Below are 12,173 nucleotides of genomic sequence, written 5' to 3'. Positions count from 1 at the left end.
TTCTGTCTATTGTAGATGCCATGACTCATAGGATGGTTCTAGGTTCTAGTAGATGTTTACTGCTCTGGGGTTTAGTTTTTGATTTTGCAGGAAAAGCATACAGCCTCTATAATTGGCAGAGTGCACACTTCCAGACAGCATGTGTTCTGTTCTGCAAACTAATGCAGTTCTCAATAAACCGGTAAATTTCGATTTTTTTAAAATTTGACTATAAAATATGGATAATATATAATGGTTCAAAGTTATAAAATAAAAAATAAAAAAATCAGCTAACGCATTTTTATTCCGTATATACAGGGAGTAGGCGAGGTCGTTTTTAGCTCTTGATAACTTTTTGGAGACTGAATGGGCAGTTCAATCTCCGCTGGTACCCAATCAGCGATAGCTGGCCCGAGGCTAATTAAGGGCACGCAGAAAAGAGAGACGGCTCTACAGGTGTCGCCATTTCGTGGTCCCTCACCCTAACAATCGTATTTAATGTCTGAAATAATGTGAGTTCTACGGTCGATTTTCTTGAGTTTACAGGACGAAAAACCCGAGTTTCCGGGGGAATAAAACCCACTTGGCGGCCAGAGATCGACTAACTCGGGAACCGGTCGAAAAAGGCTTAGAAAAATTTCCTCTATATATCTATATATATTGGGAACAAACAATAAAATATTATTTATTGTTTACAAATAAATTAGTATTTCTTTCTTTATTTATTTTTTCTGTTTCTTTCATTCAACATAGTGAAATTACACTATTGTGTAGTATGACACGTGTCCGGTGGAGCCGACTATTCGCTGCGCACTTTTATTTATTTAAGTTTTACTAGAAAGTGATTGGAGGTTTTCACTTGCATAAGATGCGATGTCTGCTAAGTTTAGTTTTGGTTTATTGATGTTAGGTGTGTGTTTCGGTAGTTCAATTTAATTTAATTTAATTGTATTTCTGAACCGCGTTTTCTAGTTTTTTCCAATTTATAATACCTATATAAATATTATTTGTTGTTTATTTCTAATAAATTTGTATTATTAATTTTTCTGTTTCTTTCATTCACTTTATTACTTATGGATAATTACTTTTTATTTACATTGTTAAATAACACTCAAATTCATAACATACCGAAATTACACTTGTTTAATATGTGATATTCGTGCATCGCCTATTGTATACACCAGACACGTGCACATGATACTTGTCCGGTGGATCCGACTATTCGCCGAGCACTTTTGTTTATTTAAGTTTTACTAGAAAGTGATTGGAGGCTCACTTACATAAGATGTGATGCCTACTAAGTTTAGTTTTGGTTTGCGTTTGCTGCTGTGGTGTGTTTCGGTAATTCAGCGGTGTATAAGAATTTAGTTGTAATTTTGAACGGTTGTTCCGTTTTATTTCCAGAATTACCGTAATTATTTAATGTAGTATTCGTGAAATTATTGTTTAACCTGGTATTGGATATCAACTATTTATTCAGGCAAGTATAGAGCATGTCGGCTATGACTTTTAATGTTCCATTATTATTATTATTATTATACAGACTATCCCCACAATATCTATCATACCTCTTCTTGAACTCATTGACATACGAAGCACTCACAATAGTTAGTCAACGCACTCAATTCATTCACCACTCTCCAAGCGAAATATCTAATCCTCGCAACGTTATTAACCACATTTAATTTCCAGGGATGACCTCTTGTTCTTCCACCACTAGCTGAAATATTTCCCCTTCACCAGTCCTATAAAACACTTTTAGTAACTCAAATTTTTCTATTATATCCTCTCTACCTTTCATCCAACATCTGTAACACACAAACTCTCAATCGATGTATTGAGCTTTTCTTACAGCATTAACCAGCTTAATCATCTTTATTCATCATCTTCCTTATACCCTCTTTTACCTTGCGGTGTCGAAGGTCCATTGATCATCGGACCTCGCTCCATTTTTACAGGATAAGGTGGTCAGCCTTATGCCCCGGTGTATCCTATGGCCTGTAGTGTTGAGTTCTCAAGGCCAGTTTGCCTGCTTTGCGGGATGAAAAACCCCAGAATAAACTGGGGAAAAAACCCTGCTCTCCATGCCCAAGACTGGCTAACTTGGCTATGGCTGAGGAAGATCCTTCAGCTCCTCACGTCACCGACGGGAATCGAACCTAGGACACTCCTTCCCCAGGCATATGGTTGCAAAGCGCATAGCCACTAGGCTAACCGCGCGGACTATTAATGACCAGCTTAATCATTTGGTCATTAATCAACTTCATCTCCAAGGAATCCAGGCAACCATACCTGAGTACAGTAATCTAGATGTGGACGTCAATGCCTTATAAAGAGGAATAATAACTTCTTTATCTCTGCATGTTAGTGTGTTCTTCAATAACCAATTATTATTATTATTATTTTTATTTTATGACACCTCCTAATGAGTCTGAAGACTCATTGAGGGAAGACACCTACACTACAACTCTTTTTTTTGGGAGAAAAACCCATCTAATCCTATGAGCTATCTTGGACACTAGCAATATGGCCTCTGACCCCTCTCTATCCATCCACACCTTTAAGTCACTAGCCTCATCAATCTCCTTGAGTGCAGTTCCATCAATGTGATACACAGCTTTTAATCTTTTAATCCCAAAAAGCATAACTTGACACTTTTCCACATTGAACTGACATCCATATCTTTTGTCCATACCGCCAGCTTGATTATTATGCTACCCAACTTTGCATCATCAGATAACAACTGAATATCTCCCTTCAAGTCATTTCCTATATCATTTATATACAAATTAAACAAAAATGGTCCAAGCACAGAGCCTTGCGGCACCCCACTGGTCACCTGCTTCATCCTGGGCTGCTCCTCCATACAGTATGTTTTTGGTATCTGGCCATAAGCTACTCTTGTATCCACATCACCAGTGTAATATCCATCCCATTTGTTCTAATTCACAGTATTCCATGGGTTATCCTGCCAAACGCCTCAGCAAAATCCAGCAGTATGCTCAATAGCAGTTCTTCTTGTCCAACTTGCTATCACTCTGTTGTAAAAAGTTGATAAATTACTAAGGCAGGACTGACCTTTAACAAAACCATGCCCCCCCCCCTCCCCATAGAGGATCATATCCACCCATTCCTGAATTCTGTCTTTAACCAACTTTTCTGATACTTTTACCACCACTCCTGAGATGGTGATGCAGAAAACATCATTCTTCTGGAAAGTTTTCTTCACCGACACTGATGTCATTATAAGTCAAAGGAGGCAATTAACTTTTCCTCACGGAAAGCTCCACACTATTCAAAATGACATCCTCAACCATCATATATATGGTTTTTGAATGTATTTGTGCATATTCTTTGACAGGTGTGCTTGTATTAAGTCTCATTATTGTTACATGATATATCCAGGAATCCGAGGACTTATTGCAGAGTGCACTCCATTCCACACAACTGGCATCTCCACTTAATCCTACACACAGCACCACCTACCAATCATCAATAGAATTTTTGTCAGTAAATTGTGCGTTTTTTTGCCAATTCATCTTGTATGCAGCATGAAAACCCCCAAGTTTCCAGAAGGGAGAAACAGACAAACAAACAAACAAGAAAAATTCACCTTCAGTTGAAAAGTTCATATAAAGATTCCTTTTGTCATGATGAAAATTGAACAGTTGTATTTTCCAGTTGAAGGTCACAGTGTTTTATTCTTGCAGTTATGCTGTGGAGGTATTTATAGTTTTTTTTTTTTTTTTTTCATCAGCCACTCCATGTGAAATGTGCATAAACCTGCTTTTGACCCCCTTGCACACACACCTCCATCTACAGCTTTGAGGGGATAGCCTCTTGTTCTGCCTTTGTCTTTTTCTACTCTATGAAACATCTCTTCTGTATTAATCTGGTAACAACTCCTCACTAACTCATGTCTCAATCATAACTCCTCTCTTCTATGTAATAAGGCTCTGTAAATTGTATTCCCACATTATTGATATTTATTAGAAAACCTGACAGTGACTTAGTAAATCTCCTTTGACCCACTCTAAGATATCCTCATTCCTTTGAAAATCAGGTGACTGGATCTGCATATAGTCCATGTGCATCCTGATCAAGGCCTAATGCAGGGGAACCAGAATCCTTTTCTTATATATGCTAAGGTCCTTCTCATCACTGCCATAATCTTTATTCACAATTTTTAGCAATGTGACTCATAAACTTCAAGTCATCGTACATCACCATTCCCTGATCTGTCATTTCTTCCAGAATTTTCCCATTAATTGTATACTACTCATCCCATCCTTGACCACCAAATTTCAAAACATTACACTTTGCAACATTAAATTTGGCAGATCTGCACACTTTCATAAGCCACAACATCTGCACTACTCCTTATACTTCTTCCCTACTTTACAGATGATGCAAAGCTGGGAAGAACTTTCTGTGGGATAAAAAATCTTGTCACATCTGTATGAGATGGTTAACTCACTTTCAGTTGAAAAGCACTTAAAGGTTTTGCCTGTAGAATTTCTCCTCTGTCCATTCTCAGTACTTGGCTGGTCTGCTTCTATCAGTGTATTTTCATTTATATGGTAATATTTTATTTGCTTATATTACTCTTCATTTTTTATCATTTGTGGCCAAAACTATTTTTAATATTTTATGCATCCACTTTGAAAACTAATTTGGCTTCCTGTTTCTTTGTCATTTTCCATATCTCCCATTCATGTAATAACCTGGCCTTCACATTGGTATTAAAGGTCTTTATTTTGTATTTTTTTAATGATATTTCGATGATTTCTATATATATATCATTCAATCTTCTAAGAACAGTAAAGATGGTAAAGTGCATTACCATCTTTTTGTTCTTCAGCATCTTTAATTTCATCAAAAACCTGATAAAGAATTTGCCTTTATCAATCCTTGTATTATATCTTTTTAAATACTTCTGTATGTAGGTTATTCTTTCTGACATCTTCAGATTAAGAACTTTTGTGTTAAGTCAAACTTAAGTCTGTTGGAAGGTAGAGAATTGGGTGCAGAGAATAAATCTGATCAAGTAAGAAGCAATGTAAATCAGTGGGAGAGTAAGGAAGGAGAGATTAAAGTGGTGGTTATGAATGAAGAAGTGGGTAGCATGAGTATAGAGAATGAGAGAACAAGTATGCAACACAAATAGGGAAACAGGGAGGCTCAGTGTGGACAGGGAACAGTGTGAGAAAGGTTGATGCTCTAAGAGAATGTGAATGTGTGTGTGTGTGTGTAGACAAAAAGGGAAGGGGATGACGTGGGATCAAGGGAAAATAGTTGAATTTGAAGAAGGTTCTAAGATGAATAAGGAGAAAAGGAAAAGCCAGAGTTAAGTATGAGTCGCATCTAATAAGTGGTATGAGTGAAATTTGCTATAGATCTAGGAATGAGTGTTATGTTTGTATGCAAATGTTAGAAGTGTAAGAAACAAGGCAAAGGAAATGGTTGTATTAATTGAGTCTGTTCACCCAAGAATTGTTGGAATAAGTGAGACATGGTAGGATGACATTCTGGCAGGAATAGAGATGGAAGAGATGATGTGTTTCGTGAAGACAAAAAGGGTAAAAAGGGAGGGGGGGGAGTGCTATTGATGATAGAGAAAGAGTTATGGCCATTGGTTTTGAGGCAGTATGGTGTGAGATAGAGGTGAATAGAATGAAATACTCAGTTGAATGTTGTTATAGACCTGGTTATGTGGATGGTAGTGATCACGAATTATATAATCAAATTAGTCAAGTAAATAAGAAAAAGGTGATCATTATGAGCAATTTTAATTATGCCGATATAGACTGGGATGATGAGATAGCAACTGGAAATGAAGAAAATGAGTTTCTAGAGGTTTGAGGGACAACTACCTCAGGCAGTATATAACAGTGGGTACACGTGGATTCAGAGTCTTGAATTTGATCATCTCATCAGAGGATATTATAAATACAAGCCTTATGATTATGAGAAGCTCAGGAGATAGCTTGCAGGTGTAGCATGGAATGAAAAGTTTGCTGGAAAGGAGATCAATGCAGCTTGGGGGACATTCAAGAACTATCTAGTAGAAGCAGTCTAAATGTATTCCAAAGGTCAGAAGATTAAATAAGGTAGGTGTGAAAATGGATGAATGAAGAGATTAAAAATGCGATACAGAGGCAAAAGGCATTATGGAGTCAACATAAGAAAAGTGGTACTATACTATTGGATTTTTAAGACCATGGATTTAATAAAACATTTATATATAATCGTCTACTAGTTTCTCTAGCTGTTATGCTGGTATTAAATGCAAAAAAGTTTTTTGCATTTAATACCAGCATAACCTTTCTCGTCTTGACAAAGCTAGACATTTACAGCTAGAGAAACTAGTAGACAATTATATATAAATGTTTTATTAAATCCATGGTCTTAAAAATCCAATAGTATGTTTCAATCTTAATGAAAAGGACCAAATAATAACTTTCAGAAAGTGGTAATAATCAATTCCATGAAGATTACAAAGAACAGGCATGGTGAATGAATGACTTGGCAAGGGTAGCAAAAGTGAGGTATGAGTAGCAGTTAGTTAATGAATCCAGAAAAAATCCTAGGAAGTTTTTTTTGATACATAGCCAGCAAAAAAAAAAAAAAAAAATGATAAAACATTGATTGGAGAAAATGATATAAGAACAACTGCTGCAGAGGATATGATATATTAAATGAGCAGTTCATAAAGGTCTTTCATTCTTGTAAATGTGACATCATGCAGAGTTTGAGAGCAGTTGATAATGAGGAGAAGAGACCTACTGTGAGCAAGAGGTATACGGAGAATTTAGCAAACTTGATGTTAATAAGGCTGTGGGACATGATAATATATCAACACGTATGCTGAAGGAATGTGCCAGGGAGTTGGCATCTGCTTTAATATATTTGTTTAATATGAATCTTGCATTAGATCAAGTTCCAAAGGAGTGGAAGGAAGACAAAATTGTGTAGCTTCATAAGGGGAGGTGACAGAACTCAAGTATCAAATTATAGGCCTATCTGTGTAGTTAAAGTTGTTCTAATTATTATTATTATTATTATTATTATTATTATTATTATTATTCAGGCCTCCATGGAGTCAAAAGACTCATCGTGGGAGGTCCTTCCTAAGAACATAAAGTCTGTCAAGACTCATCGAGGGGAGGTCCCCCCCCCTAAGAAACACAAAGTCTATCATACCACTCCTTAAACTCATTGACCGTTCTCGCCCTCACCACTCCATCAGGCAATGCATTCCACGGCTCAACTACCCTTTATGCAAAGAAACCACTCCTCACCCTCTTGCTCACAGTTTCCTTTCGTAACTTCCAGGGATGGCCTCTTGTCATCACTCCTTCCCGCTGTTCAACCAAGCGAAAGAACTCCCCAGTGTCAACCCTGTAACCACCTCTCAACAGTTTAAAAGTCCCAATCATATCATCTCTCCTTCTATCCACGAAACTCTGCAGTCCACATTCCCTCAGCCGATCCTCATAACTATCCTTGTACAGTCCTGAAACCATCTTTGTGATCAGTCTTTGTATCCTTTCCACAGTTAATTTATCCCCTTCAAATCCAGGGGACCAAATCTGAGAACAATAGTCCAAGTGTGGTCTGATCAGAGACTTATACAATGGAATGATAACCCTCCTATCTCTGCAGGTCAATGTCCTCATAATTGCAGCAATCCTCTGTGTTACCTTCACCACCTTTGCAATATGTCCCCTAAACTTCAGGTTTCTATCAATCATCAACCCCAGATCTCTTGTCTCCCCCTACTTCCTCCAGTATAACTCTTCCCATAGAATGTGCATGTCGCATCGATGTTTCCCAAACCTCAAGACCTTACATTTTGCTCTGTTAAACTGACACCCCCATTCATTTGCCTGTCTATCTAGCTTATTCAAATCCTCATGCAGGGCTACTACATCTGCACTATTACTAATAATCCTTCCCAGCTCCACAAACAACTGAATATCCCCTTGCAATCCACTGGCAATGTCATTGATATAAAGGTTAAACAATATAGGTCCTAGTACTGAGCCCTGTGGGACCCCACTTGTAACCCTTTGTCTCCTTGAAACTGCTCCACCATACACAACTCTCTGATACCTGTTGGAGAGGCTAGTAAGAACCAGGTTCTAGAATTGGGTTGACAACAGTGGTATTATCTTTGGACAGCATGGATTTCCTAAAGGGAGGTCATGTTTTAGTAATCTACTTACTTATTACAATAAGATGATATCTTCATTGGACAAAGGAAATGAATACATAGTAGTAATGTACGTAGATTTTGCAAAGGCCTTTGATAGATTACTGCATGATAATTTATAGTCAAACTAGAGCAGATGGGGTTGGATATTAGACTAGTGAATTGAACTGGAGATTGGCTACCTGAAAGGTATCAGCAAGTTGTGTATGGGGGAGCAATAACCCAGAAGAAGGGCCATTGCTGTTTAACCTCTATGTTAATGATATTTGAGAAGTTTTGGATGGGGTATTCAGTTGTTTGGTGATGATGATGATGCAAAGTTGGGATGAACTATGAGGAGTAGAGCAGATGTGGCCTTACAAAACTTGAATAGATTGAGTGAATGGGACGGGAGTGGGGATGCCAGTTCAATGCTGCAACGACCTGTATAAGTAAGGAGATTCTTGTTCCATTACAATTTTAAATTTGGGAAAAGAAGATGGGATGTAAACTTTACACTTGGTGGGAATATATTGTTGGAAGTGGAGAAAATAAGAGATCCTTTGGTGATGGTGGAATCTGAAATTTAGAGGAATTGTGATGACAACACAACGAGTTCTGGGAATGATGCGGAGGACACTGACTTGTAGAAGTAAGGAGATTTTTTTTTTCCATTTTGTAAAAGGAAAGAGATGTTGGAAAGGGTCCAGAGGTGATTGAGCAAGATAGTTTCTGATCTCTGGAATGCCGAATATGAGGAAAGGTTGAGAAGATGCAATTTACATAGTTTGGGGAAACCCTGCCCTAGACTATCTTCCGAGGAACAGTGGTGTTCTGTGAAAATTTATCAAACTTAATACGAGCCTGGAATGGTTTTAAATGCTGCGACAAGTTCAAACATGTTTGAAAATCAGGTTCTCCTCCTTTGCGTGTGGATTGTGTCAAGGTCAGCACATGCTGGCCTTGACTCAGCTGCCTGCAGTTGTCGACACCTCGGAGTGCGAGTGAAGTATGGAGATATCTATTCTAGGAAATGCGGTCATAAGCAAGGTCAATGGGATGCGCTGCAGTCCATACATCCTGCTTCGGCAATAGTGTGCACTTAGCTTTACATTGAATACGAGACCGATGATACTCTGACCAAGGTTCCATTAGAATTTCAGGATTTGTGAAGTGTTCCGTCGTAGGAAAAGTTTGGGAAACTCTGATGTAGAGAATAGGAGGAACAAGGGGGTGATATGATAGAGATGTACAAGTTAAGGGTTTGTTGTCATAGGATCAATTTTGAAGAGGTTTTTCATAAAATGGTGGGAGAACAAGAGGTCATCCCTGGAAGCCGTATAAGGAGGGAATGAGAAGCAAGTTCTTTTTTTTTTTTTTGCATGAAGAGTTGTGAATGATTGGAATGCCTTGCTTGAGAGTGTAGTCTTCTTCTCTCTTTCATCATCTATGTGGATGATGAGGCAGAATGAACTCTTTCCACTTCTGTCTGTCCCTGGAGAATCTGAACAGTTCTCTCCAGTTTGGTGTCGCTTATTGTGATTTGGTTTTCAGGTCCTCCTTTATTTTGTCTATCCATCTAATTCTGGGCCATCTTTTGGATCTTTTACCATCCATCATTATATTCAGGGCTTTAGCTGGTAATCTTTCATTTCCCATTCCCATGGCCAAACCATCAGTCTTCTTCCTTGGATTTTGTCTGTTATTGTTATTTCTTGTGTTAGTCATTTCCTTATGTCATTGTTTCTTAGTCTATCCAGCAGAGATACTCCAAGTAATCCTTTTAGCCAACCCATTTCAGTAGATAATATTTTTTTTCTTTTCAATCCTTTTGAGATTCCAGCATTCCAAAGAGGAGTATCATTGTTTCATAGATTCTTACCTTTGTTACTTGTTTGATATCTCTTGACTTCCATATTTTATTAAATCATCCAAAAGTTTGGGATGCTTGACTGATTCGTCTGTTTATATCTTTTGTAATTTCGCCATTGTACTCAATAACTTCTCCAAGGTCGGTGAAGTTTTCTACCTATTCTAGATTCTTACTATCAGTTTCAATTTTCAGATTGGTACTTCTTTTTCCTATTTGGATAATCTTTGTATTGTCTGTATTTATATTTAATCCAAATTTTATACATTCTTCCTTTATTTTATCAGAAATTCACTGTAGATTTTTTCTGTGCTTGCAAGTAATGCAATGTCCTCTGCGAATTTTAAATTTGTTACATTTTTCCCATATATTTTGATTCCGGAGTCTTCATTTTTTAAGGCCTTACTGGTTGCTTCTTCCAGTGTAAGATTTGAACAGGTCTGATGACAGATTGCATCCCTGTCTTACTCTGCGCTCTGTGTGGAACCAGTTGGTTAAGGTGTTCATACTGCACTTTCAGATTTCTCATACAGATTCTTTATTATTCTTATAATTCTGTTGGGAATTTCAAATTCTTCCATAGTTTTCCATAGTTCTCTTCTACGGATTGAATCAAATGCCTGACGAAAGTCTATGAAATTTATGTAGCAACTTTGGTTGTACTCTAGTGTCTTTTCTATTAGCTGTCTTAAGGTGAATAGTTGATCAGTTGTGCTTTGTTCTAGTCTGAAACCTGCTTGTTCTTCTCCTAGTGCTAGTTCTATATATGATTTAATTTGTCTTTGGAATACTGAGGAGACTAACGCCTCTGTAATTACTGCATTCTGTTTTATCTCCTTTTTTGTATATAGGAGTTATAACTGATTTGGTCCAATCAGTAGGCACTGCTTCATTTTTGTAGATCCTGTCAGATAATGTTTTTAATGGTTCCAAAAGTTGTTCCTTTCCTGCTTTTAAGAATTCTGCGTGTATTTGATTTGATCAATACCAGATGCTTTCCTAGTTTTTAGTTTTTCTATGCTGTGTGCTATTATTTCTTTGGTAGAGATATTTGTTTCCTCTTCCATTTCAGTGGCTGGAATAGTAATATCCTGGGAGTTGTTTTTATTATTTAAGTCTCTAAAGCACATATGGACAACCCGCGGCCTAATCCGACCCTAATCTATTTCAGCAAAGTTTGTCTGATTCATGGTGTGCTACTAACTCGCATTCAGCTGACGTCATATGACTTGTGCAAAACACACTGTTTTCTCCAACCAAGGTCTCTTTCTCACTTTGACTAGTGGCGTGTGTGAACGTGTTACGTGTCAGTACGGTACTTGCGTTGGTGTTGTGCTTTGTTCAATGCCTACGTTGATGTTGTGTTCTGTTCAGTGCTTGTGGTGTAGAAGACAGTTTTGTTTGACAGTTCTGAATATCACTTATAAATTTGGGACAATGTCAGTGGTTATTGCAAAAAAAAGAAAAGTAGATGCAGAGAATCTTCAATTTCAAGACAACTAGACAGAGGATTATTATTTTATTCTGAATAAAGGTTTACCAGTATGTTTGCTGTGCAACGAATCCGTATCTGTCAACAAAGAATACAACTTGAAGAGACACTTTACTTCGAGACATGCGGATCACCCAAAAATTGATGGACAACTATGAAAAGATGAAATACAGAAGTTGAAGAAGAACTTGGATTCCCAGCAGCAAATGTTCAACAAGCAAAGAACGCAGCACCACAGCATTGTCAAAGCCAGCTTTGTGGTAAGCAAAAAAATCGCTAAGCATTCTAAATCATTTGATGAAGGAGAATTTATCAAACATTCTTTGATAAATTCTTTGATAAAACATTCTGTTGGATGTTGCAAGTATAATATGTCCTGAAAAGAAAAAAGACTTCAAGAATATTCATTTGTCGAGACGTACTGTTGTCTGACGGACAGAAATTATGGCTGATGATATTAAAAAAAGTTTAAAAGAGAAGATTGCTAGATTGGAAGCATTTTCAATTGCTTTGGATGACAGCACCGATGCCTCCGATACAGCACAACTAGCAACATTTATTTGAGGAAGTGATGTGGATTTCAACATCACAGAAGAATTATTGGTGCTTCAGCCGTTAAAAGGAACAACTACCGGTGA

The 12,173-nt window shown here is 37.5% G+C and overlaps 1 protein-coding gene across 1 annotated transcript in view; it reads left to right on the top strand.

Annotated features, from left to right (window-relative positions):
- The first annotated feature begins 1,310 nt into the window (after positions 1 to 1,310).
- The window catches only part of LOC150098485 (uncharacterized), a 43,800-nt gene continuing 32,937 nt past the window's right edge, over positions 1,311 to 12,173 (top strand). Inside the window, exon 1 of the mRNA XM_090405859.1 lies at positions 1,311 to 1,459. The gene's annotated coding sequence lies outside the window, so the exon portion shown is untranslated. The remainder of the gene's footprint in view (positions 1,460 to 12,173) is intronic.

The sequence above is a fragment of the Typopeltis vanoorti genome, chromosome 15, assembly GCF_054136105.1.
Source record: "Typopeltis vanoorti isolate ZY-2024b chromosome 15, IOZ_Tvanoo_1.0, whole genome shotgun sequence".
Taxonomy (NCBI): Eukaryota; Metazoa; Arthropoda; class Arachnida; order Uropygi; family Thelyphonidae; genus Typopeltis; species Typopeltis vanoorti.
The sequence above is the reverse complement of the archived record's forward strand: the minus strand, read 5'-3'. Positions and strand labels throughout refer to the sequence as shown.